Source organism: Panthera onca, chromosome D1 (assembly GCF_046562875.1).
Source record: "Panthera onca isolate mPanOnc1 chromosome D1, mPanOnc1 haplotype 2, whole genome shotgun sequence".
Lineage (NCBI taxonomy): Eukaryota > Metazoa > Chordata > Mammalia > Carnivora > Felidae > Panthera > Panthera onca.
In genome coordinates, this window is record NC_138348.1 from 102,353,909 (window position 1) to 102,365,021 (window position 11,113).

The window sequence follows — 11,113 nt, forward strand, 5'->3', positions numbered from 1 at the left end:
TCATGGGGCCCACCTAGATAATCCAGGATGATCTCTCCATCTCAAGATCTTTAACTTAGTCACATGCAAACTCCCTATCAACATGTAAGGTAATGTCCCCACATTCCAGGGATTGAGACATGGACAGCTTGAGGGGCCATTATTCAGCCTACCACACAGAGTAAGGAGCAAATATGTACTGTTGTAGACATATGTCAATAAATCAGTTAGCAACTATTTATTAAACACTTACTACATGCCAAGCTGTACTAGGGGAGGTGTAGAAAATCTATATCAATATAAGGCATGTTCTCCTCCCTCAAGGACCTCACAATATTGCTGGTAAGAGGAAACTAATATTCATGAAACAATTATATTCTGAACTCTGGGGTCCTAACTATAAATGCCATGGGCTACAGGAAACTCACTTGAGTTGTATAGGTTGGAGCGATCAATGAAGTTTTCATGGGGAAAATGTAGAGACTCAGAATAGATATGTAGAATATGGATGGAGCAGGAAGAGAGGGAGGGAAGGAAGCAATTCTAAGTGAGATGGACCACAGGAGCCAGCGTGTGGCCACAGGAATAGAACAGGGCTGAGAGACATAGAGATTCCCCAAGATCAGAGGTCAACAAATTATCAGTCCCAGGTCAGATTCATTCCTCCCCCTGTTTTTATAAATAAAGTTTTATTGGGACTCATACATATTTACTTGATCTATGGCTGCCTCCATGCAACAATGGCAGAAAGGAACAGCTGTGACAGAGGCCAAATAGCCCACAAAGTCTAGAATACTAAAACAGTCTGGCCTTTTTCAGACAAAAGGGAAAATCTTCCAATCCCTTTCCTAGATTGGTAAGTCTCTTCAGCAGGAAAGATACTAGAAACACTCAAAGCAGAGACATAGCAATGAGGAGACTAATCCAGCCAAGGTCCATCTTTAGTTCAGCTCCAGTCTTCTAGTTAGTTTGCCCATGAATGCAACCCCTGTACCAGCCACCATTTTCATAAAAGCCTCTTGTAGCTCAGAAGAGGGACTATACAAGATAAAGAACACGTATCAATCAGCAAAAGCTTCTTCACTCCTAACAACTGAGCTTATTTGTATTTTTAACAAACATTTATTTTGTACCTAGACTGTGGGGGAAACAACAAAATTGGTCTCTGCCCTCCGGGAGCTCTGAGCCTAATAGAAGTATCAACACAAACTTATAGGGTACAGTTAAACTAGAGTAGGCACAAGGTGATAAAAATGTCAAAGTAAGGGAGACAGATGGTAAGTGTGATAGAAGGAATTTACAGAAGAAAAGGAGGAATGTGAGTTAGATGTGCATAGAGCAGTTTGGGAAAGCCTTGAGGAAATGGGATTGGGTCTGGTCTTGAGGAATGGATCACATTTGGGTTGGAAGAGGAGAGATGGAATACATGAATAATGGAAAGAAAATGATGGCCACAGGTTGGAATTGTAATTATGAATAACAATCCAGAAAATAAACAACTGATACTGTTGGGAAGTTAGGATACTAAATTGTACATCCAAAGTACACAAAACATCAGAGAAACCATCATACCTACCACAGTCTTCCTATGGATATCAAACCAATTCATCATTAGACACATACACATGAGATGAAAAGCAGTGATAGAAGGCAATGTATGGTAATCATCAAATGGGTAATATGGGTGCTAACTGTCATAATCAGGTTATTCCTGTTTGAGATGGATATGGTTCTCTGAGGGAACATCATTAAAGAAAAGTCAGGTGTACTTTAACAGGGCATTCCCTAATTTTTGCTGATTACTATTTCTGCTACCACCCAGGATAAAAAGGAAGATGAATGTTTACAACCTTGGGACCACAGACCTTGCTTTCCAATTCTCATCAGAGTTCTTCTCAGTAGAAATGTTTTGGCTAGACCACAAACTCTGGTCTAACAGTGAATGGAATGACAGAGCTTAATTCTGTGTAAATTAAACCTTCTTAATACTAGAAATGTCTAAAGATTAAAAAAAAACAGTTGTAAGAAGCAATGAATTTCCCATCACTGGAGGTTTTAAAGCAATGTCTAGATATTTGATTGATAAGAATATTGTAAGGGGTGCCTGAATGGCTTAGTCTGTTGAGCGTCTGACTCTTGATTTTAGCTCAGGTCGTGATCTCAGGGTTGTAGGATTAAGCTCTGCATTGGGCTCTGTGCTGAGTATGGAGCCTGCCTAAGATTCTCTCTCTCCCCCTCTGCTCCTCTACCCCACTCATGCTCTCTCTCTCTCTCTAAAAAATAATTTTTTTTTAATTTACAAAAAGGATATTGTAGAAAAGATGCATGCATTGAACAGTGGGAAGCAAAGAGTGGGGAACACTAGAAGAGATATCTTTTATGATCCCACTTAAACTCAGGGATCTAGGCATACTTTATTTTAGGTTCAGTGAGAAAATGGTAACATCTTATAGAGCTCTTAGACCCATTGATCAGGATGAAGATAAGCAGACGGTAATTAAGTCGGACTTTGATTTCAATTGGAAGTTGAGAAGAATATGATCCTCTGGGGCAGTTTGAAATAAGGGAAATATGGGGAATGAGGAGGGAAGGGGTGAGAACCTGTGAGTCAACAAAGCTGTTCTGCCCAGACAGGGACACCAGGTCTTATTTGCAGTGCTCTCATTAACAGAACGAAACCCATCAACAGAATGAAGAAGTTAAGAGTAATATTGGCTTTGATGGAAATAAGCAGATAGCCCAAAATACCTATAGGAAGACCTATTTTTACATAAGTCAAGAAACAGCACCACCCACCCAAGCAGAGCCTAAGAGACTATGTTGGTATATTTGTTTCCTCTGGCTGCCATAAAAAAGTACTACAAACTGTATAGCTTAAAATGATAGAAATTTATTATCTCACTGTTCTGGAGGCCAGACATCTGAAATCCAGGTGTTGGCAGGGCCATACTCCCTCTGATAGTTCTAGGGAAGAATTCTTCTTTTACCTTGTCTAGTTTCTGATGGTGATTGGAAATCTCTGGTGCCCTTGACTTATAGTGATATCACTTCCATCTCTGTCTCCACCTCCACATGGCACTTGTCCCTCTGTATGTGTCTATTTCTTCAACATGGCTTCTGATATGGACACCAGTCATTGTACTCACAGCCCACCCCAATCCAGTATGATCTCATCTTAACTAACCAGATCTGCAAAACAAAATAAAATCAACCAAACAACCAACCACCCACCCAACCACCCAACCAAGCAAACATGCAAAAAACCACCTTGTTTTTTTTTTGTTTTTTTTTTTTTACTTATTTATTTATTTATTTATTTTTTTAACGTTTATTTATTTTTGAGACAGACAGAGACAGAGCATGAACGGGGGAGGGTCAGAGAGAGAGGGAGACACAGAATCGGAAACAGGCTCCAGGCTCTGAGCGGTCAGCACAGAGCCCGACGCGGGGCTCGAACTCACGGACCGCGAGATCATGCCCTGAGCCGAAGTCGGCCGCTTAACCGACTGAGCCACCCAGGCGCCCCAACCACCTTGTTTTTAAGGAAGGTCATATTCTGAAGTTCCAAGTGGACGTGAATTTTAGAGGACACTATTCAACCCGATGCAGTTGGGTTTGAATTTAAATTTAATGAAATGAATTTAAATTTCATTAAATAGTACTTGAAACTGGTTGAAAATAGAGAAGGTCACTGATCTCTGCCTATGTGTTTTTTTTAAATTTTTTGGTTTACCATTTTTCACTTTTCAGCAACAATAATGGCTAACACGTGTGGAATATTTGCTTTCCACCACACACGATCCTGAGTTCTTCATGTGCGTTCTCTTACTTAATCTTCGCATGATGGGCAGGATTATTAGCTCTATTTTATAGAGGAGGTAACTGAGACTTAGAATAAGTAACTTGCTGAAAGTCACTTCAGTAGTAAATGCCAGAGCAAGGCCCCAAGCCAAGACTGTGTGACTGAAAGACTGATAGAGATATGTAAGTGATTACTGATTAATACATATGTATATTGTTATCTTTCTGAAGTCATATTTATATTAACATCATAATTGGGTGGAATATATGCATTAATCTCCAGATCCTCAGTTATCTCTGCTTGGAAGGAAACTTATTCTTTTGAACATTTGTTATCCAGCCACTTCATGGCAACTATGTTGAACTGGAGGCACACTGCCTCAGAGAAACCAACAGACTGTACTGTAGGAAAATGTCTCAAATTCTGCAGAATGAAAGTATTTCCACAGCATCTGCATTTACTTGCAGCACATGTAAGATGCTCTTATGTCCAGTAAGAGGGGAAATTGGAACGGATGGAAAGGTGATTCCTCACACATGATTGTTATTACTATCATTAATTTTTTTTATCATTATCATTTAAGATAGTAGTTCTCAACCAGGGTGATTTTTCTCCCCAGGGGACACTTGGCAATGTCTGAAGACATTGGTTGTCACAGTTGGGGGGAGGGTGTTATTGCATGTACTGAGTAAAGGCCAAGGATGCTACTAAATATCCTGTGTTGCACAGGACAGTCCCCTGGAACAAAGAATGATTCGGTTCTAAATATCAAGAATGGTGAGGTTGGGAAACCCTGGTTTAACTGTCATTGGTAAAAGAGGGTGCCCCTTGGGAGTCTCGTTGTTGAATATAGGGTTCTACTGTTATTCTCTCAGACTCAGGCACTTAATCAAATTTTTCACGACCCCTATACTACTGACTACTCTCTCAGTAGTGATGACAATTGATAATGATGCTTAATATTTATTGAATTCTTACTATGTGTCAGGCACTGTTCTTAGTGCTTTTCATGTATGGGCTCAATCAGTCCTCACTGTGACTCTTCTGAGAGACTGCCATTATTATTCTATTATACAAATGAGGAAACTAAGGCATAGCAAGTTTGAGAAACTTGCCATAGGCTACAAAGCCAATGCAGGGCATAGGGAGGATGCTGCTACTCTAACCTTCATTATGCTCTTCTCTTTTCCTACCTCCAGGAGTAGATCAGGCTGAGTACCTGGCTGCACCTTTTATGGAACATTACAATGAGTGGGAGTAGGACTCCCACCTCACAGATGGGGAATTAGAGGCATCAACAAGGGACGGAAACTGGCACACTGTTCATGGGCATTAACCAAAAATACAGGAAATAGTGAGACGCTATGCTCATTGATCAGATCCCTAATGAGCACCCTGTCTTGTCACTAATTCTCACATAATGCTTAGCTCTTGTTCTCTTCCAATTCATATACCACATGCAGATTTTTTTTCCCTCCCAAGAAGTCTTATCTTAGAATGGGGTGTGCCTAGTAGAGTTTGAGTAACTCTGTTAGTGCCTAATGAGTACTGCTGACTGGATAAAGGGATGAATAGATGGGTGGATGGCTGGGTGGGTGGGTGGATGGATGGATGGATGGATGGATGGATGGATGAGTGGATGGGTGGATGGGTGGGTGGGTGGAGGGAGGGAGGGAGGGAGGGAGGGATGAACAGATGATCAAATACTGAGCTACCAAGATGGCTTAAGGAATGATATACTAGGGGAGAGGGACTTCATTCCTGAGAGTGCAGTTATAATCAAGAATCCTAAGTTCTCAAAGGTGTCAGCAAAGCTGGGAGCCTACAGAACTGGAAAGAGCCAGAGACCAGAAAGAGAAGCACGACCTGAAATTTACCTGAGCCCAAGTGCCATAGTATATAGAAGGCCCTTATTCCTCAGAGCCTGGAAGTGAGTCGCCTTTCAATCTGTTTGTATCTTGTTTCTCCTTCTAGACCAAGGTTTTCTCAACCTCAGCACTATTGAAATTTAGAGCCAGATAATTTCTGTAATGGGGGGGAGGAGCTGGTCTTTCCTGTGTGTTGCAGGGTGTTTATCTGTATCTCTAGCCTCTACCTGCTAATCCCAGTAGTACCACCCCAAGTCACAAAAATTTTTTAAAAATGTCTCTGGACGTTGTCAGATGTCTCCTGGAGGGGCAAAATTATGCCCAGTTGAGAACAACTGCTGTAGTCCAGGAGTTCCTACAGACTCAGGGCTTGGATTTCTTCCCCTTGCTGGCAATTGCCGAGCTTGGAACAACAATAAAACCTTCATAAATGTCTACGAGTTGATAGATTGCTTACCTCCTCTGGCAGGAAGAAAGGCAAATTTCAGAGAGAAAACACTGCAGGAGAAACAAGGGAAGATGAGAGAGGGGCAGGGAAGGAAGGAAGGAAGGAAGAGAGAAAGGGAGGGAGAGAAAAGATAAGAAGGGAGGTAGAAAGTAGAAGAAAAAGGAGGAGCTCATGGGTGTCAGCAAACCCCACCCATGCCCCCCATGGCCCATTCCTGTGCTGGTGGCTCCACAACAGGTGTGAAGTAAACTCTCACACTCAGCAAGGAGCATCGGGTGACTTCACCTCTTCTTGAACCAGAGAACTCACAGTTTTTGCATTCATGTTGCTCGGAAGGGACCTGGGATAGCTTTTTGTGTGTATGGATATATGTGTGTGTGAAAGTATAATTATCCATCACTGATTAATCTTCAGACTGAGTCAAGCATTCATTGCAAATCCTTGAAACAAACAAGTCTATTTATATTTTAATTATTTTCTTGGGTTTCAGGTTGATTTGTCTTTCTTCTGCATATTTATGAAGCTGTTGATCCTATGGTAACCTTATCCTTACCTCTTGCAGAGCAGGAGGAAGGCAGAAGGATAAAGAGAAACCCAGAGAAGCTGGCTTTACCCCTTCCCTCCCCCAGGATGCCAGAGCATTCCCTATAGCTCTAGAGAAAAGTGAGGAAGACACAGAGTAGGGACCTTTTTTTTTAAAATTAAGGTATAATTAATTGGTACCTCTTGCCCACAGCTGTCATTCTTATTTTAGGGGACCTCAGCTCTCTTGCTGGAGTCTGATTTTGGTCCTGGCTCCTTTTGCTTCCTTGCTACCCATATACTATAGTCTTTTTGCATCTTTATTTTGTATACATTTTCCAAATGAGCCAAATTTTTTCCTAAATAGTCCAAGATTTTTCTATAGAATTTTATCAGTGAATTTGGATGATTGAAGAAATCATGCATTTTTCATTACTTGGCAGTCCTTTGTACCTGGATATGAAAAAATGTGCATGTGAGGTCAAGGGTGAAGCATTCACCAGATTCGCAAGTGGATGTACAGCTCCTCTGTCAGGGATGGCCCGACATGTGTATCAAAATAAGATACGCATGCTTAAGCCCCTGGATCCAGTAGCTTGGGGCTGCACTAGACACTGCCTAGCTAATCTTTTGGCTTCTTTAATAGGTTATATGCCAACAAATATTCACTCCCTCCAAAAGACCTCCCTCCATGGAGGAGAGGAGTGTGCTCTCCCAACCCATTGATGTTGGGCTTGGCCGTTTGACTCGGCTTGGCCTCATGGTGAGAAGAGTATGGTTTCCTCTGTCTTGCTGTGGCCAATGGTGCATTAACAGATGTGATGCCAGCAGAGGCTGGGGCTTATGTGCTCCTGTCACTGTGGAAAGAAAATGCCTTAGGAAGCTGCTGGTCCAGAGAGGACCAGAGACTCATCCTCCTCATATCGGACCAGCAAATTGGAGCGAAAGCTGGCTGAGCCAACTCTAGATCAGCTGAGCTCCAGCTGACTGGCAGATGTATAAGCAAGACGTTAATGCTTGTTGTTTTATGCCACTGGGTGCTGGGTTGAACGTTATTAGAGTTTCAAAGTCTGATTGCCTTGACAGACCCAGCTTCACCAAAAATGCCTTTAAGAAATATGACCTTGTGCTAGAGCTAGACCTCAGGAGAACAACGCCTGCCCTTGCCCAGCAGAGAAACCCTGGCTTATCCAGGTCTACCATACTATTACATAATAACTATTGTAACTATTATGTAATGACGGTTTGCACAAGAGTTGTGTGGTTTTCAAAGTTCTTTGATACACTTTGCTCACCTAACATGTCGAGACTATAATGTTATATTATTTTCATCTCCATTTCTTCTCCAGTGAGTGGACTGGACTCAGATAAGTTAAATGCTTTAATTAAGATGATACAGTCAGTAAGTGCAAGATTGACCTCAGTCTTCTCCTTCCAAATTTCGCCCTTGCATCATATTGCCTTTTTTGTTGTACGTATAAAATTAAGTTAGGTAATGGCAATTGGTTAGGAGACAGAGTGGGTCTTCGGTTTCCACCCTTGTCCTTGCTGCAGTGGCTTTTAGCCCTGTGGGCGTGGGATGGACACATCACATCTCATCCTCTTGAAACTGTTCTCAGGTAGAGAAGACAGAAGTTTAGAAGCTTTAGAAGCTCACCCTCCTTTTTCTTCTCTCCTCGCACTGCCATGTCACCTGCCCCCCTAAGAGGTACTTGTCTTGGCTTAAGGGTCCCTGAATATCATGCAGGTGGGAAGTTCTATTCTGAAAAGTCAGTCCCACTCAGCATGTCTGAAAATCAAATCAAACAGGACACCTGCTCTCAAGAGATGATAACAGAGGTTGGCAAGCTTTTCCTGCAAGGGCCACATAGTCCATTTTCAGGCTCTGGTGGTCATACAATCTCTCTTACAGAGACTCAGATCTGCAGGTGTAGTGTGAAAGCAGCTATGGGCGATATGTAAGTGGATGGGCCCCAAGCACCTGATTTATAAAAACAAGGTGGTGGGCAGGGTTGTGCCCAGTGACTGTGGTTTGCCTGCCCTGGTTTATAGACTAATAGAGACCTTAACACAAATTACGGCATCAACGCTCCCTGTCTTTGAAGTGATATCTTACGGAAAGATGAGAGTGCTTGTCATTCTTCCTCCTCTCTCCTTTGATTTTTCCTTCTAGTCTTCCTTCTTTCTTCCTTCCTTTTTTCCTTATTTCTTGTCTTTTCTTTCTATTGTTCTATTTCTCCTGTCTTTCTCTTCCTTCCTCTCTCTCTCTCTCTCTCTCTCTTCCTGTCATCTCTCTTCCTTTCTGCCTTCCTTCCTTTTTTCCAAACCATCAGCAAATATTTACTGAGCCCCTCAGTTGTGCCAGGCACTGGGCAAACAGGTGAGGAGTGTCAGCCTCCGCCCCTGAGCTCTGCTTGTTCCCTGCCACGTCTGCAAGCCCTGGGCACTTTGTTCCCAGCTGTGCCCTGGGGAGGGATTGGGGAGGGGATGAGGAGGGGAGGGGGGAGAGGGAGGACAGTCTGGCAGGGAAAGGGGGGCTGCTGCAGTGTCATCACCCTGGCCCGTGGCGTAAAGGTGCAGAGCGTCTGCTCCTGAGCCTGCCTTCCAGTACTCCTTTCATCTGGAGTAAGACTCTTTAATTTGTAAACATTAATAACCATTATTATTATTAAAAAGGAAAGAAAGTGAGTAGCCCTGTAACTAATTACTTTAAGTGTTCTCAACAAGGCACAGTTCAACTCCTTTATAAAACCTCCTGCTGTGAAGACCAGATTGTCATTATGATCAGATCCTTCCTTAGACCTATTAATTTTACCCAGAATAACAGCAGAACAGATGCAAGAAGAAGGCTAGTCTGATTAACATAATTCTTTTCAAAGACCATTTCCTCCCTAAGGGCCACCGTACTGAGTCTTCTATCTTGTCTCAGATCTAATTACATTCAGGAGAATTCAGACACTGACGGGCGATCTCAGCAGATGTCACTTCTCAGATTTGAAGCACACTTCAGGATATGAAACCTTATCAGAAAATCAATTGAAATTAACAATTCCCTCTCTCTTTTTCCCCATCTCTTCCCTCTGCCAGCACTCCCTCTCCCTGTGTCTTTTCCTCTCTTTCCCTTTTCTTTGGCCAGATTAAAGTTGTTTCCAAACACTAACCTTTCTCAGGAGGAGAGACAGCATTTCCGGGAATTCAATAAACCTGAAACTCAAGCCTACGCTTACCTTTTGAAGTGTTTCTCCGCTTCTCCCTGTCTCAGCATAATGAGTGTGTGTGTGAGTGTGTGTGTGTATTATGAGCAGCAGTTCTTGAGGGTCTCTATAGGGTATAAAAATAAGGTAAAAACAGGAGAAACAGGGGCTTTCTGCAGCACATTGAAAAGATACACACCACAAGCTCCCTCTTAAGTATCTGATCTCTGATTGAAACCAGAACCGATTTGGATCCCAGTGTCTGATCTTTGATGGGCAAGAGCAGTGGGTTTACAATGGAGTCTCTTGCTGCTTTTAATGAAGTATTTGACTTTTCGCCTGCTGCTTTCAATTGAGCTCTGGGAGCTTTGGATAGAAGCTCTTGGGGGAGCAGCAAATGAGTGGGGGCTGGGGTTCCAGTGCCTGGAGCCTAGGTTAAGATACGGCAGACCTCGAGTTCCAGCAGCAGCAGAAACTTTTTTCTCAGCCTCACCCTAAGCTCCAGGGCCTTTTGTTCTGGGATCTCAGAATATAGAAAACGAGGCCTGGAAAGCCAATTAGCTAAAAAAACCAACCACACTTTTTTTTTTCCTGCTGCCATGCTTAAGCTGTCCCTTATTGTGGTCTGCTTTGCTCTGCCTCTCCAAAGTTGCCCAGGTATGGGGAAATAGTGCCATAGGACATGACTGTAGGCAGAGACCATGGACGAGCCATCCATTTTCCATATCCTGGGAGAACAATGAAGAAAGAGCTAGAAAGTGGGAACATGCAGTTCTGCATTATGCATTGGTTTTTTGCAGTTTGCAGGTGCCATACGGCACCATGCTGACACAGAGCGCAAGCCGGCCTCCACTCCCCAAAGCCTCATTGCAGCAGCTGCTCTCGCCTGGCTGGGCCTGGCTGTGTCTCTGAGGTGGTGTTCCTCAGGGTGGCCATCTGGGTGTTCTCCCCGGATAGCCCGTGGCCTTGGCACCGGCCCTCTGGGAAGCTGCCCAAAGTAAGAACACTGGAGCAGGATGGGCACGAGGCGTCTCTTCGCAGGGACACTGGAAAGCCTGTGATCTTGACACTGGTGGGGTGAGAGCTTGAGAGGAAAGTACTAGACACAGGACAAGAGGTGGAGAGGATTATGGAAACCAGGGCCTCTTTGTCATTTTCTGGTTCGCGTTGAACATCTCGCTTACTGTCCCATAGAGAGTGGGGGAGAATTTGACTTGTAAACCCACATCCATTCTATTTGGCCTTTCCGTGGTCCGGCCCTGAGAATGACACTGGCATGTTCCTAATTGATGGATGAGGG